Here is a 21,175-nt window from a genome sequence, read left to right on the forward strand (position 1 = left end):
TTATTTGGGGATTGAGAGAGAAAAAATGACAGAATAGAGAATTCTTCACAAATATCTACCTTGGATGACTGGGCTAAGTGTAGATTGCTAATTGAGACAGGAAATAGATGATAAAAATCAGAGTTCTGATGTTCGGACAACAATTTCAGTTGGAACTTACAGAGTTTGAGATATTTAAAATAAAAGTAGGTGGAAGTGTCAAATAAACAATTCAAAATATGAAACTAGAGCTCAGGTTTGGAGATGGAGACATGGACTTAAGCATTATCAGTGGACTGTTGTTAAAACCAGAAAGAAAGGAGGAGAACAGGCTGAGGGTGGAACCCAGAACTCCAATATTTAAGAAGTGGATGGAAGAAAATCTAGTGACAGGACCTCAGAAGGAACAATTTAATAAATAGAATTAGGCTAAGAGAGTGAAGTGTCGTAAAAGCCAAATTAGGAGAAAGTTTTAAAAGGAAAGAATAGCCAAAGCATCAAAGGGACCAGAGCCATCACAGGAGGAGATTGAAGAGTGACCATGGGGATGGTGACTCTGTCATTAGCAATCTTATAGAGAGCTGGATCACTGGACTGTCAGATGGAATCTGTTTGAATGTTGCAGTGGCTTTATGAGTTAGAAAAAGCTGACGAAGCTTGGCTGAAAAGGGAAAGAAAGACATGTCTTTTAATTACCTATGAAATATTTTCCTGCCTTTTTTTCAACTTTATGTAAATCTTTATTAAAGTAAAAATTCAGGAAAGTGTGCAAATCTCAAACGTGCAAGTCAGCGAATACTCAAAAGTGAATACATTCATGTACACTCCTGTAACCAACACACACACAGTCAAGAAACAAACTGCCAGACTCTCGAAAGCCTCTTTCGTGATCCTTTCTTTCACTACACATCCCCCATCTCTACCAAGAGTAACCATTATCTTGACTTTTAACACCAAAAATCAACTTGTCTCTGTACTTCGCAGTCTTTTGAAAGAAAATTTAGCTAATACAATTCAATAGTTTTTCAACCACTTAAGATAATTATTATGAATAGTAATTACAGGATGAGGCAGTAATAGCCTTATTGGCCTTGTATTCCTAGATCCTGGCAGAGGACCTGAAGTGTAATGGATGCTACCAAATTAGTTGAGTGAAAGAATGAATCTTTATAATCCATTCCCGTGCTATTAATCTTGCTACTTCACACTTTTTTTCATGAGACCCTCTCAAGGCCATTGCCAGTGCTTTGAATTTTAAAAACCAGCTAAAGAATTCACTTTCTCCTACAGTATGTAGATATTGGCAAGAAAAATGCTATACTGAAAAGAAAAAAAAAGAATTAAAACTGTTCATTTATATCTGAGAGATGCTTTTTAGCTTGACCGTTCCTTCAGCACTTTTATCACAGCTGGCTCTTTATATCTAGCGCAGTTCAGGATGGTCTCTTAACGACATTCCTGAATTGTCAATTCTGTAATTCATTAGCAAAATCCCTGACTCATTTTTCTCCTCTAGGCTCTTGTATAGCTTTAAAATATGCAGTTGTTCTTACCAATAGCAAGATCCTCAAGAACTAGAACTTATTTTATTCCTTAAATCATGGAGATACACCCTAAAATCATATAGCTTTGTATGCAACTCCAAAATATTTATATATTTTTGTTATAAAATAAATTCATTTGTAGTGAAAACCAGCGGAGTGGAAATCTAATTAAAAATCAACTGTCATTGATTTCATATGACTGTTAATTTTCTGCCATTCCTTCCACATATTCTGCATTCTATTTAATTTGCTCTGATACCATTACAGTATTATCCTCAAGGAAACTTACAGGGATTCAAACATTTAAGATTAAAACCATAAGTGAAAACTGCTTCTTTGCCCATACTCTCCATGCATGTTCCTAACAAAAGCAAAGATTAAATCAAATCCTTTCTTGCATTAGGATAGCGCATTTAACTCACTCTGCCAGAACAATATGTCCATTATAACAAAGTACCACAATTACTTCTATGAAGGGGCATAGAGAGAGAAAAGCTTTTTTTTTCTCTTCAGAAAAAGAAACCAATTTTTTTTCATAACACCTAGATTGTGTGGTTATATCAAAAGCTAGTTTGTAAATATAAGGGGCTCTGTTATCAAAAACAAAATAAAATATTGTTGTTATAAAGTGTGATTTTTACTATAATGAGCTATAAAGAGAAAAAAATACAGATATGAAATATTCCACAGCTCTAGGAAGACTAAACTTTTTGAATCATAAATATTTTGTATGGGAGAATACCAAGTGATATTGTTAGGTGTTCTAAAGTAGAGTATGTATAATTTAAATCCCATCTAATTTATATAAACAATAGATATAACTAATGAACAAAACAAATGTAAAAGCACAAAATTCAAGAAGTATAAAAAGGGAAAGGACAGAAAAAGCAATTTGGTTGTACCAGACAGCCTGGCCTCAAGATAGTTATTGACTTAAGAAAAAAAATTAGCTTTGACCTTCTTCATAGCCAAGCCAAAAGATACATGGGTTTTTTTTTAGTTACACAGGTTTTTAAAATATAATTAAAAAAATCATACTAGTTAGAAAAACTTCTTCCTAGCATTGAACTCCAAAATAGGTTAGTCATATGGATTTCATATTTAAAAAACCAAACAAAAAATAGTTATTTTTAAAAATAAATATCTTATAAAAGTTTCAGATATATTAAGGGCATTATGAAAGTTTATATCACAGTATATCAGTATAAGTTGTGGTACTTTCAAGGCAAATATAAACTTTGTTAATTGGGTTTTCAGTGTTTAAAATTAGTTTTAAAATACATTCAATATCTTTAAATATCTTTACATTTGCAAAACTTTTTTAAGCAAAAATTCAAAGGTAAGGAAAGCTAAGAAGGAAAAAACAAGGAATTTATGTTAATATTTACTGAACAACTTCTCAGGTTGAGCAATGCTACATTAGTCACACAACAATTCATTTATGTTGACTGCAACATCTTTGTATTATATTTTTGGTTACCTTTTTCTGCATTTATGAGGTATGGAGAAACTGAGTAAAAAATTATTCTAAATTGTGTAAGAATCTGTACAGCAAAAATAAGACCTGAGTTCCTTAACCTTAGTCTCCTAGTTTTTTCATTGAATGGCCTTTTGGTCTCTTCAAATATGTGGTTTTATATTATAATAATCTCAAACGTTTTTATCAACACAACAAGTGTTTAACATTTACAACATGGGCAAAATACTAAATATTTCTCTCTGGACAAATAGTGACCCATATGTAATTATTCAACATTTTCCTCTTTATTCAAATTATTCCTTTTTTAAAAAATAGTTTTATACATAAATTTAAAAATTATTTTTGTGAAAAAAATTTTATTAATGAAGTAAGGTGTAGAAGATCGAATGTTTTCTTCCTTACATAATGTTTTTTATTTCCTTATGGTCTAGTTGTTTCACCATATATTTTCTAAATGTTTACTTTCATCGCAAGCTACTACAACAGAATTTAAAAATGCAAGAGTCTTAGGCCCAAAACATTGCAGAAGAATGAGAAATGGTACTTATTAACTACCTACAGTGCTGCAAACTTCTGGCAATTAATTTCAATTAAGTTATTTACAAGGTGCACCACTGCTAACTTTGTGCCCAGATGTTTCAGTTGGCAACATGTGATGGCCACCAATGTCGTCAATTTCGGGAACAATCACTCATTGATGGAATTTTCACACTGAATTCACAGCACCTTCATAACATTAGTACATGATGTCATCACCCTTTGCCTCATCATAACCGTAAAAATGCCAATACGAGTTGCAACAAATTACTCCGAGCAATTTCTGAGTTCTAGAGATGTAGTGAACACCTGGGCTGGCTCAGAATCTAGCAGCTTTCAAAGTTTCGTTACCAGATGTTTGTGGAACAACTTATGCATGTATGGAAAACATACTTTTTTTTTTATTTGCATGAACGATTACCAGACCTTTGGAAGTAGTGGAAACACATGTCTATGAAAAAAGAAAGTTAATAAGAGTTTATTAGGGAAATATTTTTATTAAAATCAGCAGGGTTGGTCTTAAACATTGTGGATTGGACTGCAGAATCATGCTTGTATGCAATTATTTGTTTATATAGTAAACTACATCTCCACAAATTATTGTGATCATAACTTTCTTGGGTGTAGAAAAGAACTTATGAAAGTTTTAATAATATTAAAAATTTTAAACCAGCTTTTAAAGTATCTGATCTTGTTTAATAATTTTGTATATTTTCAGAATAATATTTATTTAATAATTATGTCTTTCTTTTCTTGACTATTCCACACCCTCTTCAAAAAGACAAGGACTATTTAAAACTGCCTCTATATGTTTCTTTTTACCATTAATATAACATAATATTAACTTTTACTTCATTTAAGAAAAATTGCACTTCATGACTCAGATAATAAATGTTTTTAGAAAAACACTTCTTCATGTCATTTCAAAATATATTCTTCATCCATAATGAAAATGAGAATTAGAAGGAAATAATTGCTAATTTTTAAATTTATTTCTTAGGGCGTTCTTATTTTTAATTTAAGAAAAATAACTTAAGCATGATACTTAGTTTTTTAATTAATTGAAATTCTAGTCCTATGAAAATAAACAGGCCTGCCCTTGTTAAAACTATTGTTCCCATTGAAATTTATTTTATTTTATATAAGGAGGTGAACTGGACCACATTTTCCTCCTTCTGGGCAACTGAAAAAAGTTGTTAAAACTATTAACAGCTATAAAGTAACTGTTAGATTTTTAGTGATTTCATTTAGTTCAAAAGAACTCTAAATTTATCCAGGTGTTAAAGTTTTGTTAAGTCCCAGGTAAAATCAAAGGATATTCTAGTAGGTATGTATTTTAAAATTTGATGAATACATTATGTTCATGAAGTCCAAAGTATAAGAATATATTTCTGTTGCTTACTAAATGAACAGGTAAGTGAATATTAAAACAAAACCCAAAACCCCACAAATACTCCTGTCTTAAGAAGCAACACCTTTACTGAGAATTGAGAATTACGTATACCGTTAAAACAGACCTGTTCACTATCAAGGTATAAGCTGAAGTGCCCAAAGCAAACACACATTAATAGACTGGATAGTAAGATTGGAGTGAAAAACCTCTTTGCAGCTTTAGCACTTAGAAGCTGGATACACATCTCCCTTTGCACGTTTAGAAAGCTCACAGCGACCCTGGGGTGCTGCCCTTATGATTTAGTTCACCTTTTCTTCATATTTCCAGGAATCCTTCCACATCTCCAGGGAGCCATTGTAAGTTACTGAGTGTCATTGCACATTGAGAGTCCATATTTTCTCATTCCTTGTTTTTTATAAGGCTTGGACCCAAGAGGGTGTGAAAGAATGCCAGTGAATGTAGTCTCCCGTGTTTTGTTAAGAAAATGTAAATGTCTCACTGTTGCATTTTTTACCAAAAATGATCCTGAAAGTTTAGTATTGACCCAAAGGCAAACTAACAGAGTACTTCTTAGTGTCTATGTTAAAAAGGAGCTGAAATTTGTTTTCAGTCCTTGGGACATTTTTACACTCCCCTTAAATAAAATAAATCATCACAAAGGAAATTAAACCACAAAGGAAATATGTTAAATCCATGTTAAGCGTCTGACCTAAATATATAAAACGAAGGAAATGCATGGTTGTGGTTAGAATTTGGTCTTTAAGGCTTTGCACTTACAGCACATAGTAACATGGTAACAACATGTTAGGGAGATTCTTAAGCTGTATTTATTCAAAGCAGCACACTTGGAAGAGGAGTAAAAGGTTCCATAGAATTATCCCAATGTTATTCATTTGAGATAAAACTGTTAGTTTTTAAAAAGTGTAAGGATTGTTGGCAATTTGAGAATGCTTACTAATTATAATTTATATCTCTTCTATATGCAAATATAATTTCCACCAATAAAAGTTGAACATCCATGGTTAGTGTTGAAAGACAAAATTATAACAAACATAGTTCAAATTTATTTTAATTTGCAATTCTAGAATCAGGCAACACTTCGTTCTATAAAATGGAATGAGCGTTCCAATGAGCTGAGCGGGAGAGTAGTTTGGCTTTACGGGGAGAAAACAGCTTCAGAAAGCAGAAACAGAACAAAAAGGGATGGATCATTTCAGTTACTTTCCTTGTAATGGTTAAAGCCACGGGAACTTCCTTATCATGCCAGCTAAAACGGGCCTCTTTGGGAATTTAGCTGTTAAATCTCTCTCTCCTGGTTTCTCAGAAGATCAGATAAACAACTTAGTTTTGGCTTGATGGTGTGGAACTTCTGCATCAGTAACTCCAGTTTACTTTGGTCTGTTGGGCCTGATGCAGGAGCTCAGACCAAACCCATGGCCTCCTGTAAATTGTATTTGATATTAGTGCAAGACATGCATGTCGGTACCTTGTGAAGCTCTTGCCTCCACAGGCAATCTGTTCAAATGAAGGCATGTTGTGCCTGCTCCAAAGAGCTGATGGAGAAGGAAAGTTCTGCTATCCCTTGGCATGAATCTTACAGAAATTTAAAGTGTGTCTTGGGAAGTTTGTTTTTGTTAAAATTGTGCTTTAATGATAGTTTAAAGTTTTCTAACTCTTTGCAAAGTGTTTTATATGAATTTTCTAATTCAAATGCATATCAGTTTTTCTCCGTAGATTCAGATGAGCTGATTATTTTGGGAGGATTTAGTACTAAAAACAATTAGGAAAATTACATCTAGAATAGAAGAAAGGAAAATTGAGTTCTTCACTTGAATTCTTATTTATATCATTATTAAATTTGGTCCTTATTCGAAGGTACCCTTAGGAACAGCATCAAAGTAAGCAGGAGTCTAATGGTTTAACGTGATGTGTATGGAATTGGAGAGTTATCCTATGTAGAAAGAAGCCACGATGCTAGACGGTGATTGTGATGTCTCACTGGGTTATGCTGAGCAGGAGAGTTTGGCTTTATGGGCAGAAAATAGCTGAAGTTATGTGTTAGTATACACTCACAAACCTTCACTCAACAGCTGTTAAAGTGCTGAGAGACAACCCATACAGCACCTCAGGGACAAAATTAGACTTGGGAGTTTTCTGTTCCTTAATTAAATTTAAACCGCTTTCTGCAGTGACAGGGCTCCAATTAGAAGACAAGTTCAAAGAAAAATCTACCACAGTTACCTGTGGCTATATCATAAGCTTTAATGCAGCCCAGGGTTTGGAGAGTTCAATCTTAAATGAGCCTTCTGGATCTACCTTAACAGTGACAAATTTAATTCATATAAATCATGAAGCCCAGAGGGAAAGTTTCTTTTTTTTGTTGTGTTTATTCCTCAGTGGTCTAATCCACATATATGAATCACACGTAAATGCAGTGCTTGCTTGGGAAGACTATTTCTCTTTGTTCAATATGAAGTGTAGTTCCCACAGAAGCCATCCACAAAAGCTGGTTCTTAGATTTTCACACACTCCAACAAATATAACCAAAATATGCTAACATGCTATAAGCATTTCTATATATTTAATGTACTCAAATATATTGAAGATACTAGGAAAAAAATAATGCACTTTGTGGGCTCTTTATGAGGCTTCTAAATTCTCAATGTCTTGAACCTTCTCAAAGCAGAATGCATAATGATTTCTTCAAAATGTCACTTACAATTTGTTCCCTTTTCTCACTACTTAAAATTGGTAGAGACCATCCATTTTAAGTCAGCATTTTCAGAAAGGATCAACTGAAACTTGAACAGGCAGAAGGAAAAATGTTTCCACTTCTACCAGACTTAAAAGAAGTTGGGCATCTTTTTGTATTTTTCTTATTAGCATTGTAATATAAAACATCTGTAATAATTTAGTGAATTAAATACATTAAAACAAATAAAAGAAGCTTTAATGAATAAAATACAGAAGATCCCATATGGCTGCCTATTCCCTTCTTGACAAGAGGCACAGTCCAGTAGCTAGAGCCGTGAGTAACTGCTGGAAGGCAATAAACCCATGAACAGGATTGGGAGCTGCTGTGTGTTAATATGAAAACCAGCTTTTATTTATTTTGCCACCTTTGTAACAGCACATTAGATTCTGCCATTTCTAACCAATTTTCTTATCCTCTGTGGAAACAGTAGTTTCATAACTTATTTCTGTATAGTTCTTGTCTAACACTTTTTCTCTTGCTTGTCAGCTCTCTTTTCTATGTTTCTTTTCATCTCCAGAACTACCCCCTTTATCCAAACCATTATCTCCTACTTAGAGTACTGTAAAGGTTTTAAGATCATATCTTTCTCTTCAATCAAGTTTAAATTATATGACGGTCAAATATCTTTTCTCAAGTGACTCAAATAACTCTTGAAACCAAGAACTTAAAAGTAGCAGACAACTGCTTAATGGGGAAAATTTTAATTCTCTGTCCTGGTACTTATGGGTCTCAATCACTTGATCCTTCTGAAACTATCCATTTTCATCTATTGTAATTCCACCAACAGTCTTGAAGCATCATATAGGACAATTTCTATTACATTCCTATTTCACACACCCATATTTATGGCTCATGTCTCTTTGCTTTTGTACATACTGGTCTTCCAAGAATGAATGATTGCCTACTTCTTTATGACAATTTACATCCAAGGATGACAACTTACATCCAAATGAACTCAGGGAACAGGCAAGTGATATACTCACGATAGAGTAAATGATGGAATAAAACACTGCATAGTGGTACCAAGGATAGCTAAACTGGAAAAGGCATGTTTCATGTACAGGCATTCAAATATAAGTTGTTTTTTAAAACATCATGCTGACCTAACAAAACATGGGCCATAAACTTGCAACCTTTGAAGTATAATTACTATCATCTTCCTTAAGACCTGTTAAAAATTTACCTTCTTAAGAAATCTTTCTGAAGATTTCTATTCTTTGTCTGTATTTTCCATTTCTTCAGTAATCAACATGCAGTGTAGCTTTCATTTTGGGAAAGCAAGGGTCATGTGTTTTGATTCTTTTGTCCTCGTGTTCTAAAGATAATCTCCTTTCACTTATGTACTTAAAACCATGCTGGTTAAGCATAAGAAATCCCTATCAAAGCCATATGCAGAAAAATGAAACTGAACCCATATCTCTCACCACATACAAAAATTAACTCAAGAAGCATCAAATACTTAAATGTAAGACCTGAAATCATAAAGATCGTAGAATAAAACCTAGGAGAAACACTTCTGGACATTGGCCTAGTCAAAGAATTTATGACCAAGTCCTCAAAAGCAAATGCAATAAAAACAAAAATAGACAAGGGGACTTAATTAAATTAAAAACCTTTGCACAGCCAAAGAAACAATGGCAAGTAAACAAATAATCTACAGAACAGGAAAAAATATTTGCAAACTATGCATCTTATGAAGGGCTAACATCCAGCATCTACAAGGAATTCAACTTCACAAGAAAAGACAAACAACCCCATTAAAAACCGGGCAAAGAACATGAACAGACATTTCTCGAAAGAAGAAATACAAGCAGCCAACAAATACATGAAAAAAATGTCCAATATCACTATCATCAGAGAAATGCAAATGAAAACCACACTGAGATATCATCTTACACCAGTCAGAATGGCTATTACTAAAAAGTCAGAAAAACAACAGATGTTGGCATGGATACAGAAAAAAGGGAATGTGTATACACTATTGGTGGGAATGTAAATTAGTTAAACATCTAGGAAAACAGTATGATTTCTCAAAAAAACTAAAAAATAGAACTACCACTGGACTCAGAAACCTCACTATTGGTCATCTACCCAAAGGAAAAGAACTGTTAAAAGGACACCTGCACACACATATTCCTCACAGCACTATTCACAATAGCAAAGTCATGGAACAAACCCAAGTGTCCATCAATGGTTGACCAAATAAAGAAAATGTCATATATATACACCAAGAAATATTACTCAGCAATAAAACAGAATGAAATTGAATCTTTTGTGGCAACATGGATGGAGTGGGAAGTCATTATCCTAAGTGAACTCATTCAGACACACAAACCAAATACTGCATGTTCTCACTGGTAAGTGGAGGCTAAACAATAAGCACACATGGACATAATGATTGAAATATCAGACACTTGGAACTCCAAAGGAGAGGTAAATGGGAGGTGGGTGAAAAAATACCTATCAGTTTCAATGTTCAGGTGATGGATATGCTAAAATCCCAGACTTCACCACTACACAATATATGCATGTAAGAAATATGTACCTGTAACTCCCAAATCTATGTATTAAAAAAGAAAAACAAATCCCTATCAAAATTTGAATGGCATTATTCACAGAAATAGAACAAACAATCTTAAAATTTATATGGAACCACAAAAAAAATCCCAAAGCAATACTGAGAAAGAAAAAGTTGGAGGCATTATGCTTTCTGATTAAAAGTATATTACAAAGCTACAGTAATCAGAACACCATGATACTAGCATAAAGGCAGAAACCTAGACCAATGGAACATAATAGAGAGCCCAGAAATATATCCAAACTTATATGGCCAACTTATTTTCAACAGAAGCACCAAAAGGACACAGTGAAGGAAGGATAGTCTCTTTGATAAATATCTGCTGCAGGTACTGGGAAAACTGGATCTCCACATGCAAAAACATAAATAAAATTGGATCCTCATCACAAAAGTCAACTCAAAATGAATAAAAGACCTAAATGAAGACCTGAAACCATAAAATTTCTAGAAGAGAACATAGGGGAAAAGCGCCTCAATATTGGCCACAGGGGAAAACCTCCTCAACATTGGCCTTGGCAATAGTTTTTAGATATCACACCAAAAGCTCAGGCTACAAAAACAAAAATAAATAACTGAGACTACATCAAACTAAAACACTTCCACATAGCAAAGGGAACAATCAACAAAGTGGAACAGCAACTTACAAACTGGGAAAAATATTTGCAAACTACATATCTAATAAGAGGTTAATATTCAAAATTTATAAAGCCCTCTAACAACTCAACAGCAGAAAAACATTGGATTAAAAAGTGGGAAAAGGACTTGAATAGATATTCCTCTAAAGAAGACATAAAAATGGCCAAGAGGTATATGAAAGGTGTTCAATATCCACTAGTATCAGGGAAATGCAAATCAAAACCACTATGAGATATCACCTCACACCCATATGGATGGCTATTTTCAAAAAGACAAGAGATAACAAATGTTGGTGAGGGTGTGGAGAAAAGGGAACCCTGTTACACTGTTGGTAGGAATGTAGATTGGTACAGCCATTATGGGAAAGAATATGGAGGTTCTTAAGAAATTAAAAATAGAACTACCATGGGACCCAGCAGTCCCTTTTCTGGGTATATACCCAAAGGAGGCAAAATCACCATCTTTTAAGAGGCTCATTACAACATTATTCACAATAACCAACATATGAAAACAATCTAAATGCCTATTGACAGAAAAATGGATAAAGAAAATGCTACACACACACACACACACACACACACACACAGACACACACAGACACACACACATATTTATGGAATGTTATTCAGAATAAGATCCTGCCATTTGCCACAATATGAATGGACCTGGGGATGTTATATTAAATGAAATAAGTCAAATACAGAATATTTCATGATCTTACTTATATGTGGAATTTTTTTTAAAAGAGCTCAGATACACAGAAATGGAAAATTAAACAGTAGTTACCACTGGAGGGGTTGTAGGGAGAGGAAATCGAGAAACATGTCAAAGGATACAAAATAGCAGATATGAAGGATGGACAGGTTTAAAGATCTAATGTACGGGAGTAAAGTTAATAAAATTTTGTTTTGGGTTGTATTTCTGTTAAATAAGTAGCTTTTCGCTGCTCATGTCACAAAAAGGTAACTATGTGAGATGATCGATATGCTAATCTGCTTCACTACAGTAACCATTTCACTGTCTACATGTGTCTCATAACAACATGAAAAACTCAAATATACACAATAAAATTTATTTTTAAAAAAGAAGGAATTGCTACTACCAGGCTAAGATCTTCTGAAAAAATTGTCGCTTTAACTTACATGCCACATTATTTTCAATTTCTCAGAAAGAAATGAATAGGAAGTGAGAGAAAGGGATTTAGAGTGTGTAAAAGGAAGCTGACTGGTACTTTTTACAGCTTACTTAATGATAATAAGCCTATTTTCAAGAAAGATAAATCATGAGGTGATAAGAGAAGTGCATTGGGAATTCTCCTTTATAAGCTTGGCCTATAGAATAGTGTGTTTGGGATGAGGAGTGGGGGCAGAGGGGGAGTAGCTTTTCTGACTAACACAAGGTGAGAGTATCTTTTCTAATGGACACATTTTAGAATATCTGCTTGGCCTACAATGGTCCCCTTAACTATTTCCTCTTCCAGCTACAGAGATACATGCCTGGAAGCCATGTTAGGCAATGTGATTGTACTTTTGGACCACCGCTGACTGGACTCTGAGAGGACATCCAATACAAACTTGGAAGTGCCTTTGCAAAATCATGACAGTAAGAAAAATCTGACATAGCTGACTCTATCTTGCTTCTAACCTCGGAACAGGCCTTGTTAATTCCTGGGTGTAGGTCAAGCTAACTTTTGGGAGGAATTCAGTTTATAGTTTAACCTTACAGCAAGGAAGATGATAGCCCTTCCCAAAAACTACTCCCTCCTTGCTTGAGAATTGAAACCACGTTTGTAAAACTAACAAATTAGTCACAGGATTAGAAATTACGGCTCAAGAGTCATGTAGCCAGAGATCACAAGAATCATAACCTCCAATTGCACCTACAGATAACATCACTAATGTAAAATCTAAGGTTAGGGTTAGAGATATTTTTCAAACTCTGCTTTCTGATGCACCTGCTGGTGCCACCTGTACTCGTAAACTGGCTCAATTGGTCCTGTGATCCCACCCAGGAACTGAAAACTGCAAGAAAACAGCTTTTATCCCTTATGATTTCATCACCAGCCCAACCAATTAACATTACCCATTCCCTAGCCCCTTGCCTACCAAATTATTCTTAAAATAACTAGTCTCTCAATTTTCAGAGAGACTGATTTGAGTAATCAACTCCCATCTTGCATTTTGTTTAGCCCTGTGTTAATTAAACTCTTGCATTATGGCAATACCACTGTCTCAGTGAACCAGCTGCAGCTGTGCAGTGGGCAAGAAGCATCCATTAGGCTTACAAACTGAACCATTGTCTTTCCCTCAGGGGTTTGGAACTGTGGTTGGAGAGAAAGAGATTCAGTATGTTATGCTTTGGGCATATTTAATGTTGTAGCATATAAAGTAGGGCTATATTCTGCCTTTTCAACTAAGACACAGAGGAAGCAGGATTGAAGAAACAGAAGAATGAAGGAGAGATGAGAAATGAGAGAGAATCTGTCTGGTTTCAAGACAGCCTTCCCGTTGCTAGTTCCAGTCATTCTGTTTTTAGTTATAGGCAAAAAGCAGCCTTAGTCTTCAAGATTCTTCTCTGTCTTCAAACTCTGTGAAGACATACATTCACGTTTTCTCATCTGTAAACTAGAGGCTGGGAGTGGGAAAAGCAGGTAACACAGTGCTTCATTTGTGGGACTCAAAAAACCATGTAGTCAGACAAAACTGTTTGCTGTATTTTCTGGAATAGAAGGTAGAATTCAACATAATCACATACACCTTACTTTCCACCTAAGGTGATATTATAGAGTTCAGAAAAACAGGTTTTTAGAGCTGTGAAGATTGCTAAGGTAATATCTGAAATAGGTTTTAAATTTCCCAAATGTGAGAACCATATGCATTCAAATCACTTTATGCACTGCATTTTATTTCTACATATGTAAGGAAACAGAGAAGTTTGGGTATGTTAGTACATAATTCTCATGATATTTCTAACACTTTCAACTTTGTTCAAATAAATACGTGTTGAATAGCTTTAAAATTTAATGCTTGAGGCTGGGTGTGGTGGCTCACGCCTATAATCCCAGCACTTTGAGAGGCCGAGGCAGGTGGATCACCTGAGGTCTGGAGTTTGAGAGCAGCCTGGCCAACACGGCAAAACCCCGTCTCTACTAAAAATACAAAAATTAGCTGGGTGTGATGGCGGGCACCTGTAATCCCAGCTACTCGGGAGGCTCAGGCAGGGAGAATTGCTTGAACCCAGGAGGCAGAGGTTGGAGTGAGCAGAGATTGCACCATTGCACTCCAGCCTGGGCAATAGAGCGAGACTCCATCTAAAAAAAAAAAAAAATTAATGCTTTATCTATCAAATAAACGTAGTAAAGAGAAAATAATACAAACTAATATAGTGTGTGTTACACTCTTACACATTGAGCTGAGTAGATTTCATTTCACTGAGTGATTTTCCTTTCTTTCTAGTTGTTGGCTTTACTCCACATACTCTTCTGTGTAAATAGAATAGAATCTTATTGTAGGACAAAAGGCTACTAACATAGAAGTTGGTCTACTATAGATCAAACTGTGCTCCTGGAAACATAACTACAGATGAGAAAAACCTAAGATAAAATAATTATTCTCTGAAGCAGATGTTTGTAGCAGTCTCCCAAATCAGAGCACCTCTATGGAATAGAGCCTCTCTCCTTTTAGATAAAAATGTTTCCTTTCTTAAAAACAAAGAAAGAGAAGAGGAGGAAGAGGAAGAGGAGGGAAAAGAAGAAGAAGAAAAAGGAGGAGAAGAAGAAAGAGGAAGAGGAGGAGAAGAAAAAAGGACGATGATGAGGAGGAGATCTCCTTTTCCTTTTATTCATACTCAAACTTCTTGAAAAAAGTAATCCACCCTGATGTTGTTACTCCCTCCCTTCCTTTTCACTTTTGATTCCATTGCAATCTGGCTTCTCCCTCATTTGCTCCCAAAACATTGTTTCTATGATGGCTTCCAAATACTTTCTGGCTTTAAAATCTGATGAGCACTTTTCAGTTATTATCTCAACCTATTTTGGAAAAATTTTTAAAAGTTTACCAAGCCCACTTGAAACATTTGCCTTTATGTGGCAATTAATTTATCTTCTTCCTCTATTTGCTACATCTTCTTCCCCTTCCTTATATTCTTATTCTACGTTAGTTTCTTTTATGCTCTGAATTTTCTCCAAGATAAGATTTTGTCTTTACACTTGTTTTTTCTCTTTCTTTTCTTTTGCTTGCTTGCTTTCTTTTCTTCCTTCCTTCCATCCTTTCCTTTCCTTTCTCTCTTTCTCGCTCTCTTTCTTTCTTTCTTTCCTTCTTTTCTTTCTTTTGATTAAGATGCGGTCAGGCTCTGTCACCCAGGCTGATGTGTAATTCCTGAGCTCAGTGTCCTCCTGCCTCAGCCTCCTGAGTAGCTAGAACTATAAGCATGTGCCACAACACCTGGTGTATTACTCCAGTTTCATACTGCTATGAAGAATTACCTGAGTCTGGGTACTTTATAAAGAAAAAGAGGTTTAATGGACTCACAGTTCCACGTGGCTGGGGAGGCCTCACAATCATGGTGGAAAGCGAAGGAGGAGCAAGAGCACAACTTACATGGCTGCAGGCAAAAGAGTATATGCTGGGAAACTGACCTTTATTAAACCATCAGATCTCATGAGACTTATTCACTATCATGAGAACATGGGAAAAAAACCGCCCCCATGATTCAATTATCTCCCACCAGCTACAGTTCAGGATGAGATTTGGATGGGGACACAGCCATACCATGTCACCTGGCTACTTAGAAAAAATTTTTTTGTGGAGACAGGCTAGTCTTGAACTCCTGGCTTCAAGAGATCCTCTGCCTCAACCTCCCAAAGTGCTGGGACTTGCACTTGCTATTTTCTTCTATACACTCTCCCAGGGTAAGCTCACCAACTCCTATAATATTAAGTGCCATGTATTTATGACTCTCGACTTCTTATCTTTAGTATAAATCCCTCTCTTGAACTTCAGACTTGTGTTCCTGGACTCCTAATAGATATCCTGATAAATCTATCACAAATGCCTTAAACTTCGAATATCCAAAATTAAATTCTCTTGTCATCTGTCCCATCCAACTTCCTTTCATTTAATTATATCTTAGTGTCCCAAGTCAGAAACTTTAGAGTCACTTCCTGTTCCTTACTCACATATCCAATCAGTCATTAAGTCTCAGTGACTCCATGGATATATATGGAATCAACTCCAGGGCCACTGCTTCTGTCTCATTTCCAAGCCTTATCATTTCTTACCTGTTCTGCTTCGGTAGTCTCCTACTAGGGCTCACTGCCTGCAGGTTGTCCTACCTTTTTTCCTCTTGAATCTGTAGCCTATATTTTTGCTTCTGGTATCTAAAGCACAAAACTACTTATGGTACTTCTCTGTTTCACACCTTTCAGTGACTTACAACAACCATAAGAAAAAACATCACTTCCTTTCATTGATGAACATAAACAGTCCTTCATGATCTGGCTCCTTCCTCCCCCAGTAATTTCATCTCCCTGTTTTGCCTTACTGACTTTCTGAACCACTACCTGGATTCAGCTTTGATTATTCTTGCAAACCTGCCATGCTATTTCACATTTCAGTGTTGTTGGACAGGCCGGTGCATTTGCCTGAAATGTTTCCCCTCTCATGCATCTGGAAGATTCCTGCTCAATCTTTGAAGATTCCATAAACATCACCCCTAATATACATCTTCTTATAACCATTCTCATTCATGAGCATGAAGGTGCAATGTCTCCATTAGCATTTTTCTCATTGTGCTGGTTTATAACATGAGGGGGCCTCAGTCAATCCTAGATGTCCCAAAGGGTAGCAAACATGTCTTATTCATCTTGATTTCAGTGCTATAATTATACTTAGTGCATAATATGTGCTCAATGCATGTTAGTTGAATGAATAACAAATGAATAGAAAAAAATGAATAAAGACAGAGAATAGCTGAATGAAGGTGTTTAGTATTTCTTTCCTGTGCCATTAGAACTGCATATAATATTATGCAAACATTTCCTTAAATCTCTTAAAAAATAAGTTTCAGAGAAACACAGAACTGCATGATGAAACAACAGTTCAAAAACCAAACACCTTCATAATGAAAGAAATGGTTACTTAAGACAAGTATCTGAACTAATTTAAAAGAGAAATGTTTGCCTGTTGTTACTAACTGATGAAATAAGAGCAATTAGGTCTGGCTTTCTCATTGTTAATTCTTCCATTAGAAATATTTGGAAAATAGTAACCAATCTTACAGCCTGTGGGGTCAATTCTGCCCAGTGAACAAAACATGGACGTGTGCGTCACCATCTACCTTGCAAAATCCTCTAGCAGGCCTGCATCTACATGCACGTCGCTGATTTTATAAGATCCTGTACGTGACAATACACACATCAGCAGTAAGTCTAGACTACGAGGTCATATTCAGAAACTTATGACTTCAACAGGGGTGGAGATTGTGGGGGAACAGAGCCTAGATCGGGTGAACTTCTAAACAGAAAAGGCATTTGTGTGCTTGTGCAAAAAAGGAACAAGGAAAGAAACATATTAACAAAAGAATACTTGTCATAATTCTGGGAACTATTGGAGCAAAGAATTATGAATTTAAGCAATCCTATACCTGGATAATTGTAATGACTGATATAGCTTTTCAGGAAGAAGATTTCTACTAATTCTTGGATAAGAATGGGGTGAAGAATAACAATCAAAAGTGCAGATTAAGATCAGTTTGCAAAAGAAATTTCCATCTAAATTATGAAAATTCTTTCTTTGGACAATATGTGTTGTCAGATTGTAAAAACAGTGACAAGCCAGAAGAATATTTCTTTGAATAGGAAGCAGAAATAAGAGAACGTCCATGAGCCACAGGCCTGGCCAGAATCTTTCTTTCTTAAATATATTTTAAACTGTTGTCTCATTCCTCACTTGCCATATTCTACTTTTAACCCCAGTCCTTTCTCCTTTTTGTCCATAACAATTGCTAACAATTGCTCATCTCTTTTCTAATAATCGTTCTCTTTTTATTTGGGGAGAGGGGTGACTTTACCTATTTCAGAAATCAGAAGCACTAGGCAGAGGCACAGCCAAATTCTGTCCAACCACAAGTCTCAGTTGAACACCAAATGCATCATAGAAAACAAACAAATAAAAAAATGAGTAACATTACCTTTTGTGTTATTTTTGAATCTTCTTAGCAAAGCTATAAAAACGATTCCACTAATATTTCCACTTAAATCCTTAAATTACCAATTTTGAGTGCAAATAATAAACGGTAAGCCATTATTACTTTGTATTCCATCAATTTGGAATTTATAATGGAAAAAAAAAAGCCTTGCCATTTTGGTTAGACAAAGATTCATCCAACTCAGGTCTCTTGTCTTTGGCAAGAAAAATAAAGGATGTTTTACTGGGAAATGTGTGGTTGAATTTCCTAATGTCAAACTAAAATATTTAGAATCATACTCCTGAATTCTTTATTTTCTCTTAATAATCTAGTATTAATTTTATTATGCAAGAATTCTTTCTTTAACCCATTTATATATGCTGTCTCCATTTTCTTCTGGGGGTAATAAATCTCAAGATTTCTGTCTATCATATAAAGATATACATTTTTTTCTAAATTTCTGTTTAATAATTTTTATGGATATGCACCCATTTTTTATGACTGTCAATATACTTCATGATTTTAGAAACTTAGTGGGTTTTTTTTGACACCTTGCTGTTACTTTCCAGCTGTTGATCTGTAACTTTTTCTCCTTCTCTAGATTATCTATGCCAGGCACTTGATTATCTAGCTTCTTGGGTTGGAGCATGTAATTACGGTTTAGTAAAAAAGATATCCATTGTTAGAAACTTTTTTTAGCTTGTTTTGATTGTGGTCCCCTATTAGGCTGCTGTCACCTGACTTCTCAAACAGCAGTTTTCAAGGATATCAAGTTTCTTGTTTATTTAATTATTAAAAATGAAAATTAGGGCTTTCATTAATACAAAATCCAACAAATAAAATCAAAAAATAAAAATCCTGAACATTTTTCCTACAGAGGTAGTTACAGTTAACATTATTCTGGACATTTTTTTCTGTGGTCATATTTATATATATTATTTTTGGAAAAAGGAAAAAGAATACAACCATGATTCTCAACCTGAGAAGAATTTGGGAAGAAGAAGGATGGATGTGATGATTTAGAGGCACCTGGGATTCTCTCTCAAAGTACACATGGTTCTCTACCCTACTCTAATATGACTTACCCAAAGGCAAGTCAAATTTTTGAAGGGGAGAGGTAAGTGAATGATACATCTTCTTTTAACACCCTTTTCACCTCTCCACTCATTACTGGTTGAGTGTGGTGGCTCATGCCTGTAATCCCAGCACTTTGGGAGGCTGAGGCAGGTGGATCACCTGATATCAGGAGTTCGAGACCAGCCAGGCCAATATGGTGAAACGTCATTTCTACTAAATATACAAAAACTAGCCAGGTGTGGTGGTGGGCACCTGTAATCCCAGCTACTCAGGAAACTGAGGTGGGAGAATTGCTTGAACGTGGGAGGTGGAGGCTGCAGTGAGCCGAGATGGTGCCACTGCACTCCAGCCTGGGCAACAGAGTGAGATTCTGTCTCAAAACAAAAAAGAAGGAAGGGAGGAAGGAAGGAAGGAAGGAAGGAAGGAAGGAAGGAAGGAAGGAAGGAAGGAAGGAAGGAAGGAAGGAAGGAATCAGTGCAATGATGCCATTTTGTGATCTGCTAGCTCTGAGTCCAAGGGTTTGTTCTTAAACAGGATTTCTAGTAATGGAATGGCCAAAGGAAACTACATCTAAAAATATTTGGAATCTGTTGTCAGGTTACACTCTGAAAAAAAGAATATCAATTTGTCTCCACTGATTAGCACATTCATTTTCTCACTTCATCAGTGCTCAATATTTTCAATCCTTTCCACCTTTACAAATCTAATCTGTGAAGAATGTCAAGTTTGCATTTCTTCGATTAATCATAAGGGAAGAATAGCCATTCATACATTTCTTGGTTATTTCTTGTCTCTTCATTGGTGAATTGCTTGTTTAGGGTCTTTGCTTCCTTACTATTGGGGTATCTTTTTATTATTATTAATTTGTAAATGCTTCTCATATCTTAGATGTATTAATGATTGCCATATATTAGATAAATATGAAACTTATGTGCAGTTTGCCAGTAGTCTGTATAGGTTTTCTTTTGATTGCAGACATTTATAATGCTTATCCATTTATTTACTTCTCCTTTTCTTTACGATTGTTAGCTTCTCTGACTCAAAATTATAAAATAATTTACCTCCATTACTATTATTGCTTCTCAGATGCATTAAAATTTTTAATCCAGCTGGAACTTTTTAAGTATTCTGACTTCCTTTTTAAGCAAACATTATTCTGCAATGTTTTGACCTTAGTTTCTGAATATTCAACAAAATGTAAACAGGCATTTTTGCATTTACTATTCTTATTGAATGCTATTTAAAACATAGCATTTTACTTTATTCTTCCTCACACATTTTTTTCTGTTTGTTTTGTTGTCAATTGTAAGCAAGGTCTATTAATTCTACACGCAGTATATATCTTGTAAGTTTTTTTAGAATAAAAATAAAATAAATACAAATTTTAAAACTCTGTTTTCATAAATCCACACAATTACAGGCCACTCTGTGTATTTTAAAAGTGATTTAAAATACAGAATAGGCCCAGGTGCAGTGGCTCATGCCTGAAATACCAGCACTTTGGGAGTCCAAGGTGGGTGGATTATGAGGTCAGGTGTTTGAGACTGATCTGGCCAGGATAGTGAAAACCCGTCTCTACTAAAAATACAGAAAAACATTAGCCTGGCCCAGTGGTAGGCACCTGTAATCCCAGCTACACAGGAGCCTGAGGTAGAAGAATCTCTTAAGCCCAGGAGGCGGACGTTGCAGTAAGCCGAAATCATACCACTGTACTCTAGCCTGGGCGATAGAGCAAGACTCCATCTCAAAAAAAGAAAAAAAAAATCCAGGATAATTCACATACTGCTTTGCCATAGTGTCTGTCACATTGCAGACCCTTGATAAGGATTTTTGAAATAGACTGACAAACCAAACCAAATATTTATATTACAGCAAATCACACTTTGATAACACAAATAAAGTTATATTTTTACTCATGTTCAGCATGGATTTGTTAATCATTCATTCATTCACGTTTTCATAATACAAGGTAAACATAACCCTGGGCTTTCCTACCTTTGACATAGGAGTC

This window comes from Callithrix jacchus, chromosome 9, assembly GCF_049354715.1.
Source record: "Callithrix jacchus isolate 240 chromosome 9, calJac240_pri, whole genome shotgun sequence".
Lineage (NCBI taxonomy): Eukaryota > Metazoa > Chordata > Mammalia > Primates > Cebidae > Callithrix > Callithrix jacchus.